Source organism: Electrona antarctica, assembly GCF_951216825.1.
Source record: "Electrona antarctica genome assembly, chromosome: 13".
Taxonomy (NCBI): Eukaryota; Metazoa; Chordata; class Actinopteri; order Myctophiformes; family Myctophidae; genus Electrona; species Electrona antarctica.
The window spans coordinates 46,132,781-46,143,329 of NC_136794.1; the positions used below are offsets into that span (position 1 = coordinate 46,132,781).

Consider the following 10,549-nt stretch of genomic DNA (forward strand, 5'->3'; position numbering starts at 1 on the left):
GACATGTTTTTAGAACACTGCAATACTGTCTCATCAAAGTTGGTATGGTGACTTTATACATTGTCAGATACATGAATGCATGTTTCCTTACATTATCATCACTTTACCCAAATACATCTCTGGTGGAGTTGGGAGGTTTTTGACCATTAATATATTTAACTTCACAAGTGTGATTTTTTTATTATATATCTCTGTTGTCGAGCAAGGAAACAAAATCACACATCGGCCACATGACGTCTTCTGTCACCATTTAGTGCCCTAAAGAAACATTAAAGTCCATAGACTTGGCTCTTCAAAGTGCTCTAAACAAACATTAAAGTCCATAGACTTGGCTCTTCAAAGTGCTCTAAACAAACATTAAAGTCCATAGACTTGGCTCTTCAACGTGCCCTAAACAAACATTAAAGTCCATAGACTTGGCTCTTCAAAGTGCTCTAAACAAACATTAAAGTCCATAGACTTGGCTCTTCAAAGTGCTCTAAGCAAACATTGTAATATCCTCAAAGTCCAAAGACTTGGCTGGAAAAGGACATGTTTTTAGAACACTGCAATACTGTCTCATCAAAGTTGGTATGGTGACTTTATACATTGTCAGATACATGAATGTATGTTTCCTTACATTATCATCACTTTACCCAAATACATCTCTGGTGGAGTTGGGAGGTTTTTGACCATTAATATATTTAACTTCAATGGTATAATGGAAGTCAATGGCACAGCTCAGGACTAGACTGAGCTGAAACACAAAAGGTAGGTGAGCGCTGAAATCTCATTAGAATAAATGTATTTCAATGAGAATGCGACGTCGTCCACCCCTCCTATATTCGCTCACGGAGTCTCTATTTGAGTGAGGTTTCGTGGCCCCAAATACTTCTATTGGTTGAGATCTGTACACGCTACTATTTATTGGTTATTTGATTGGTTCAGACTACGTCGCAACGCAATGACCGACGCTCCATATTGGGACAGTTTTTCACGCAATATCGCAGTCGGAATGCTCGCTCATTTCCTGTGCAGACGTAGTGTTTGACCGTGACGGAGGAGCGCCGTCTCAAGCGAACTTGAGTCACGAGACAAGCGAGTGAGACGCCATCGAGCGAGTGAGTTGCCGTGTCAGACTTTATTATTGGTTATATTATTGGTTATTTTTAGTGTTTACAATCATGTTGAGATGGAGCCGACCCGTTTTTAAACTTTGTAGAATGTTGGTTTAGCTTTATTTCTCAGCAGACCAAAGGCAAAATGGCTTGTGTTAAAATTACAACAGGCACAAATATGCCTAGGCAATATTATCGTAGGCTTTGTCTTGCTTTCAGGTTTGATTTTATTTGCAGGTGTGAAATCATAAATATGCTCCCAAGTTAGCGAGCAAAGGGGAAAAATCACACTTGTGTGAAGTGAGGGGCGCCCACTGTATTTATATAAGCCACATGGAGTCTTACGTCGTCATTTAGTGCCCTAAAAAAAGATGAATCATCACTTTACCCCAAAGTAAAGTGATGCTCTAGTGCAGTTTTTGACAATTGCTTTTGTTTATTTATAATTTTGTCAGACTTCGTCATTCTAATAATGATGGAAATAACATCTCCAAAGTTGGAGTTAGGTGGTTTGACCAACAGCTTGAGGATCCAATGGAGTTAGGAGGTTTAGCCAGAAGCATTTTATTTATTTTATCTTAATATTTTTCTCTCGCATGGTAAAAAAAATATGACACTTATTTGTGTCATATTTATAACCTCCCCAGATATAGATATCTTCCATCAGAACAGCTGTGTGGGAGTGGCGATTGGTCGGAACCTCAAGGATACATTCTGCTCTAAATGTTGTCACTGGCGTCAACCTCCTCCAGCGTAAAGGCACTGTGTTGAAGACGTGAACATCAATTTGATCATCTCTGTCCTTCCTGGACCCTCCAAATGAGTAGACTTTGTCTCCCACGGCAACAGCAACTTGACCAGCGTTATGAGGCCCTCTGTTCAGATGCAGCGTCCAGCAGAACATTTCTCACAACAGATCCTCCAGGGTTTAAATTAGCTTCTTCCAGTCTCGTTGTGTAACAGAATGGTGTCCTATTGTGTGCTCTAACACTTATATTGGTTCAGTGGCACAAACGTCATGCAAGGTTTTGGCCAATCCACAAAGCTGATGGGTTGGGCTGGCCAATCAAGGAAGTTGATGTCCCTAATATGGTCAATTTCTCACCATAGCAACCCCAACCAGAGAGGCTCTATACAGCAGACAGACAGGCTCTACACAGCAGACAGACAGGCTCTACACAGCAGACAGACAGGCTCTACACAGCAGACAGACAGGCTGTACACAGCAGACAGACAGGCTCTACACAGCAGACAGACAGGCTCTACACAGCAGACAGACAGGCTCTACACAGCAGACAGACCAAGACCACCATGGGTAAAAATGTACCCTTACAGGTCTGTAACTCTGAGATATATTGTGCTGATCAGAGTAATGGTCACCTAGTTTTTTAACTGTTTTATTTATGTATTTATTTGTATCTAAACTTTTTTCACATGGTTTTTGTAACCCATTTTTCACCTGGTGCTAATTGCATTGTAAGACGTCATATGGCTGATATGAATACAGTGGGCGCCCCTCAGTTCACACAAGTGTGATTTTTGTATTATATATCTCTGTTGTCGAGCAAGGAAACAAAATCACACTTGTGTGAAGTGAGCGGTGCCCACTGTATTTATATCAGCCACATGACGTCACCATTTAGTGCCCAAAACAAACATTAAAGTCCATAGACTTGGCTCTTCAAAGTGCCCTAAACAAACAATTTACAATTTACAATTTAGGCATTTAGCAGACGCTCTTAATCCAGAGCGACTTACAATAAGCAAGAACAAAAAGCATGGGAATACATCACATATGTAAAAAAGCATTTATCGCGAAACATGCGTAAGCTAAGAACGTGACTAGAACATATCTATATAATGACACTATACATATAAACTATAACTAGAACATATCTATATAATGACACTATACATATAAACTACACATATATGCTATACTATGCTGTACATATATACTATGAAGTGCTATGACTACTATACACTATATACTATGAAGTGCTATGACTACATACAATGCACTTATTGTGCTGTCTACATGACATGCTATAAGTCTGTTTCAAATGCTATATAAGTCTAATCATCAAAGTTGGTATGGTGACTTTATACATTTGTCAGATACATGAATGTATGTTTCCTTACATTATCATCACTTTACCCAAATACATCTCTGGTGGAGTTGGGAGGTTTTTGACCATTCATATATTTAACTTCCATGTTATAATGGAAGTCAATGGCACAGTTCAGGACTAGACTGAGCTGAAACACAAAAGGTAGGTGAGTGCTGAAATCTCATTAGAATAAATGTATTTCAATGAGAATGCGACGTCGTCCACCCCTCCTATATTCGCTCGCGGAGTCTCTATTTGAGTGAGGTTTCGTGGCCCCAAATACTTCTATTGGTTGAGATCTGTACACGCTACTATTTATTGGTTATTTGATTGGTTCAGACTACGTCGCAACGCAATGACCGACGCTCCATATTGGGACAGTTTTTCATGCAATATCGCAGTCGGAATGCTCGCTCATTTCCTGTGCAGACGTAGTGTTTGACCGTGACGGAGGCGCGCCGTCTCAAGCGAACTTGAGTCACGAGACAAGCGAGTGAGACGCCATCGAGCGAGTGAGTTGCCGTGTCAGACTTTATTATTGGTTATTATTGGTTATATTATTGGTTATTTTTAGTGTTTACAATCATGTTGAGATGGAGCCGACCCGTTTTTAAACTTTGTAGACTATTGGTTTAGCTTTATTTCTCAGCAGACCAAAGGCAAAATGGCTTGTGTTAAAATTACAACAGGCACAAATAGGCCTAGGCAATATTATCGTAGGCTTTGTCTTGCTTTCAGGTTTGATTTTATTGGCAGGTGTGAGTGGGTGAAATCATAAATAAGCTCCCAAGTTAGCGAGCAAGGGGAAAAAATCACACTTGTGTGAAGTGAGGGGCGCCCACTGTATTTATATAAGCCACATGGAGTCTTACGTCGTCATTTAGTGCCCTAAAAAAAGATGAATCATCACTTTACCCCAAAGTAAAGTGATGCTCTAGTGCAGTTTTTGACAATTGCTTTTGTTTATTTATTATTTTTTGTCAGACTTCGTCATTCTAATAATGATGGAAATAACAACTCCAAAGTTGGAGTTAGGTGGTTTGACCAACAGCTTGAGGATCCAATGGAGTTAGGAGGTTTAGCCAGAAGCATTTTATTTATTTTTTATTTTATCTTAATATTTTTCTCTCGCATGGTATCTGGATGAGGCTGAACTTTGCCTTTTTCCCCTTTTATATTTCATATATTTAACTTCAATGTTATAATGGAAGTCAACGGCAGTCGGATCGGGCTGAAACCATGCCCAAATATGGAGTCATTATGTCACAGATACATCAGTGGTGACATCACATATTGGTCACATGAAGTCTGAGATCCACGTGAGGCCACACCCTCATTGGACCCTGTCATAGTTTTGTTTTTATTTGTTGCTGTTGTTGTTAGTCATGGATTCCAGTTCCCACCTGATGTCGTGTGTGAGTTCTGATTGGTCCAGATCGTGCTGAATAACTGCTAGCTTGCATAACGTCTTGAGACTAGGACTCAAGTCTAACATGTTCAGGTCATCAGGTGTGTTTAGTCCTCCAAAGAGGATGATGCGATCTCCCACCATGCAACAACACATCCTCCTATACCTCCCAGCGTGGCCTTTCCCTTTGGGCTCAACCTTCTTCCAGGAGAAGGTCTCTGGGTTGAATTTCCACAGATCATTGAAGGTCGAGTTTCCGTTCCAGCCACCAAATATGTACAGCTCTCCATTGTAGGTAAAGGCTGAATGACCGTAGCGTCTTTCTGGAAAAAGCTGTGCAGAAGATGTGCTCAGCCAGAGGTTGGTCTCTGTGTCAAACACTCTGATGTTGTAGTCCTTGCTGAACAAGTTCCCAAATACAAACATTTAGGTCCCGATGATGGTGGCAGAGTGACATCCTGTAGCAGGAGGTGGAGTTCCTCTGGCGTTGATTGAAGTCCAGACCATTGTGCTGGTGTCCAACTTGTATATGTCAGTGTGTGCAGTCTGCTGGATGATTCCTCCATGGATAAACATGACCTTCCCCAAGACACAGGCTGAGTGGTAGTACCTCGCATCTGGAACGGTTCCAGAGACCTTGGGCCGGAACCATCCATGGGTGTTCACATCAAATCCATAAAGAATGTTGCAGTACTTCCTTGTGTCATATTTATAACCTCCCCAGATATAGATATCTTCCATCAGAACAGCTGTGTGGGAGTGGCGATTGGTCGGAACCTCAAGGATACATTCTGCTCTAAATGTTGTCACTGGGGTCAACCTCCTCCAGCGTAAAGGCACTGTGTTGAAGACGTGAACATCAATCTGATCATCTCTGTCCTTCCTGGACCCTCCAAATGAGTAGACGTTGTCTCCCACGGCAACAGCAGCTTGACCGGCGTTCTGAGGCCCTCTGTTCAGATGCAGCGTCCAGCAGAACATTTCTCACAACAGATCCTCCAGGGTTTAAATTAGCTTCTTCCAGTCTCGTTGTGTAACATAATGGTGTCCTATTGTGTGATCTAACACTTATATTGGTTCAGTGGCACAAACGTCATGCAAGGTTTTGGCCAATCCACAAAGCTGATGGGTTGGGCTGGCCAATCAAGGAAGTTGATGCCTGTTGATGTCCCTAATATGGTCAATTTCTCACCATAGCAACCCAAACCAGAGAGGCTCTACAGGCTGTACACAGCAGACAGACAGGCTCTACACAGCAGACAGACAGGCTCTACACAGCAGACAGACAGGCTCTACACAGCAGAGCTGTTTGAATATATTCTTTCAGAGCGAACGTTCTTAACTCAAATTTTTGCTTCTGGGGGGAGGTCCCTGGAACAACATATTTTCAGATGTGGGGTCGGCGGCCAAATACATATATTTTTGGGGTTCCTTGACATGAAAATGTTTGAGAACGACTGACACAGAAACTAAATGGGTTTTAAGTGATTCATTATAGCAGATCAAGCCCCCGTGGAAGAGATTGATGCCAAGTACAGAACACGACCATGTGTATCTGTACCGCTACCTCCTGACCTTTTAGAGGAAATGGAGGTCTGAAGTACTGACACACTAACTTAACACATTTTGGGCGGGAACCCTCTTGGTGTTTTAAGCATTATGTCATACTTTAGCTATTGAAAAATAGCAGATCTACAAGCTCATAGCGCGGCACCGAGTGCCGCGCTATGAACTTGTAGGTCTGCTATTTTTTTTTAATCTTGAAAATGTGGCGCAAATCTTTGAATATATATTCTTTCAGAGTGAACGTTTTTAACTCCAATATGTTGCTTCTGGAGTGGGGGTCCCTGGAACTACATATTTTCAGATGGGGGTCTGTGGCCAAATACAGAGGATTCTGGGGGTCCTTGACATGAAAAAGGTTGAGAACCACTGACATAGAAACATAGGTTTTTCATAAAACTGTCAGGATTTAGAAGACTTTTTTTTTTTTAAACAATTGTCCTTAGGTCTAAATGGGTTAAGGTGCGTCTTGACGGAGATGAATTGCATGGTGTGTCCTGTCAGCGGTCCTGGTACAACCCCTTGGTTCCCACATGGTGTGTCCTGTCAGCGGTCCTGGTACAACCCCTTGGTTCCCACATGGTGTGTCCTGTCAGCGGTCCTGGTACAACCCCTTGGTTCCCACATGGTGTGTCCTGTCAGCGGTCCTGGTACAACCCCTTGGTTCCCACATGGTGTGTCCTGTCAGCGGTCCTGGTACAACCCCTTGGTTCCCACATGGTGTGTCCTGTCAGCGGTCCTGGTACAACCCCTTGGTTCCCACATGGTGTGTCCTGTCAGCGGTCCTGGTACAACCCCTTGGTTCCCACATGGTGTGTCCTGTCAGCGGTCCTGGTACAACCCCTTGGTTCCCACATGGTGTGTCCTGTCAGCGGTCCTGGTACAACCCCTTGGTTCCCACATGGTGTGTCCTGTCAGCGGTCCTGGTACAACCCCTTGGTTCCCACATGGTGTGTCCTGTCAGCGGTCCTGGTACAACCCCTTGGTTCCCACATGGTGTGTCCTGTCAGCGGTCCTGGTACAACCCCTTGGTTCCCACATGGTGTGTCCTGTCAGCGGTCCTGGTACAACCCCTTGGTTCCCACATGGTGTGTCCTGTCAGCGGTCCTGGTACAACCCCTTGGTTCCCACATGGTGTGTCCTGTCAGCGGTCCTTGTACAACTCTTTTGTTCCCACAGTTTGTGTGCACGGTGTGTGTACTTGCGATAACGGGCTGTGAAGTCGCCTACTCTATTGAATCGTTCGCTCCAGTATTGGGTCTGAGACATTTCAGTTCAGACTATTATTACCTTTTGTGTTTTCTTTGTTGGTTTTTTTGTGTATCCCTCACTGTCATTTTATTAGATGTAGGCTTACATAACTGACATACTTTACAGCCATTAAACACAGACACTGCAGGTTAGCCAAAATGAATCTCACCTTGGTTCTAAATTAGAATTAATTCGGCCATAAACGTGTATAGTCTAGGCGTACTGGGCCACCGCAATCTGTCCTCGTATGACTGGATAAAAACGGCCCACTGATAGGCGAACTTTGTGGACGTTTCTAATGGCCAATTAGACTATTCATGCTGTTCACCAGGGGTTGGAGGGAGCATTGAGACTGTGGGGGTGGGTTGGAGGGAGCATTGAGACTGTGGGGGTGGGTTGTATGGTTATTACATCATCATGCTGTTCAACACAGGTTGGAGGGAGCATTGAGACTGTGGGGGTGGGTTGGAGGGAGCATTGAGACTGTGGGGGTGGGTTGGAGGGAGCATTGAGACTGTGGGGGTGGGTTGGAGGGAGCATTGAGACTGTGGGGGTGGGTTGGAGAGAGCATTGAGACTGTGGGGGTGGGCTGTATGGTTATTACACCAAAGTTGGACAGACTCATACGTTGATGGGTTGTGAAACATTGTCGGGTTATAATTCACTTATGCCCGTTACCGTACCAATCTACCTCCCACTGCACCTTTTCATCTACTCCAGGCAAGCTGAGTTTAATTACTGCAGGGGTTCTCAGAAGCCAAATAACATCACTAGTCTGCAAAGGGGGGGGGGGGGGGGGGGGGGCGACATTTAATTCAATAGTACGATAGAAATATTGCTTTTATTTTATCAATTTATAATTTATTGAGGCATATTATTGGTTATTTTTAGTGTGTACATTCAATCATGTTGAGATGGAGCCGACCCGTTTTTAAACTTTGTAGAATGTTGGTTTAGCTTTATTTCTCAGCAGACCAAAGGCAAAATGGCTTGTGTTAAAATTAGGCACAAATAGGCCTAGGCAATATTATCGTAGGCTTTGTCTTGCTTTCAGGTTTGATTTTATTTGCAGGTGTGAGTGGGTGAAATCATAAATAAGCTCCCAAGTTAGCGAGCAAGGGGGAAAAAATCACACTTGTGTGAAGTGAGGGGCGCCCACTGTATTTATATAAGCCACATGGAGTCTTATGTCGTCATTTAGTGCCCTAAAAAAAAGATGAATCATCACTTTACCCCAAAGTAAAGTGCAGTTTTTGACAATTGCTTTTGTTTATTTATTATTTTTTGTCAGACTTCGTCATTCTAATAATGATGGAAATAACAGCTCCAAAGTTGGAGTTAGGTGGTTTGACCAACAGCTTGAGGATCCAATAAAGTTAGGAGGTTTAGCCAGAAGCATCTTATTTAATTTTTATTTTATCTTAATATTTTTCTCTCACATGGTATCTGGATGAGGCTGAACTTTGCCTTTTTCCCCTTTTATATTTCATATATTTAACTTCAATGTTATAATGGAAGTCAACGGCAGTCGGATCGGGCTGAAACCATGCCCAAATATGGAGTCATTATGTCACAGATACATCAGTGGTGACATCACATATTGGTCACATGAAGTCTGAGATCCACGTGAGGCCACACCCTCATTGGACCCTGTCATAGTTTTGTTTTTATTTGTTGCTGTTGTTGTTAGTCATGGATTCCAGTTCCCACCTGATGTCGTGTGTGAGTTCTGATTGGTCCAGATCATGCTGAATAACTGCTAGCTTGCATAACGTCTTGAGACTAGGATTCAAGTCTAACATGTACAGGTCATCAGGTGTGTTTTGTCCTCCAAAGAGGATGATGCGATCTCCCACCATGCAACAACACATCCTCCTATACATCCCAGCGGGGCCTTTCCCTTTGGGCTCAACCTTCTTCCAGGAGAAGGTCTCTGGGTTGAATTTCCACAGATCATTGAAGGTCGAGTTTCCGTTCCAGCCACCAAATATGTACAGCTCTCCATTGTAGGTAAAGGCTGAATGACCGTAGCGTCTTGATGGAAAAAGCTTTGCAGAAGATGTGCTCAGCCATTGGTTGGTCTCTGTGTCAAACACTCTGATGTTGTAGTCCTTGCTGAACAAGTTCCCAAATACAAACATCTTTGTCCCGATGATGGTGGCAGAGTGACGTCCTGTAGCAGGAGGTGGTGTTCCTCTGGCGTTGATTGAAGTCCAGACCATTGTGCCGGTGTCCAACTTGTACATGTCAGTGTGTCCAGTCAGCTGGAGGTTTCCTCCATGGATAAACATGACCTTCCCCAAGACACAGGCTGAGTGGTCGTACCTCGCATCTGGAACGGTTCCAGAGACCTTGGGCCGGAACCATCCATGGGTGTCGACATCAAATCCATAAAGAATGTTGCAGTACTTATTTGTGTCATATTTATAACCTCCCCAGATATAGATATCTTCCATCAGAACAGCTGTGTGGGAGTGGCGATTGGTCGGAACCTCAAGGATACATTCTGCTCTAAATGTTGTCACTGGCGTCAACCTCCTCCAGCGTAAAGGCACTGTGTTGAAGATGTGAACATCAATTTGATCATCTCTGTCCTTCCTGGACGCTCCAAATGAGTAGACTTTGTCTCCCACGGCAACAGCAGCTTGACCAGCGTTATGAGGCACTCTGTTCAGATGCAGCGTCCAGCAGAACATTTCTCACAACAGATCCTCCAGGGTTTAAATTAGCTTCTTCCAGTCTCGTTGTGTAACAGAATGGTGTCCTATTGTGTGCTCTAACACTTATATTGGTTCAGTGGCACAAACGTCATGCAAGGTTTTGGCCAATCCACAAAGCTGATAGGTTGGGCTGGCCAAAAAAGGAAGTTGATGTCCCTAATATGGTCAATTTCTCACCATAGCAACCCCAACCAGAGAGGCTCTATACAGCAGACAGACAGGCTCTACACAGCAGACAGACAGGCTCTACACAGCAGACAGACAGGCTCTACACAGCAGACAGACCAAGACCACCATGGGTAAAAATGGACCCTTACAGGTCTGTAACTCTGAGATATATTGTGCTGATCAGAGTAATGTTCACCTAGTTTTTTAACTGTTTTATTTATGTATTTATTT

General features: G+C 43.4%; 1 pseudogene across 1 annotated transcript; it reads right to left on the bottom strand.

The window, feature by feature from the left end:
• Window positions 1–4,568: 4,568 nt before the first annotated feature.
• Window positions 4,569–5,357, bottom strand: LOC306935018 (kelch domain-containing protein 3-like; annotated as a pseudogene). The gene has a single exon. The product of its transcript is annotated as a kelch domain-containing protein 3-like (transcript).
• Between the last annotated feature and the right edge of the window lie 5,192 nt (window positions 5,358–10,549).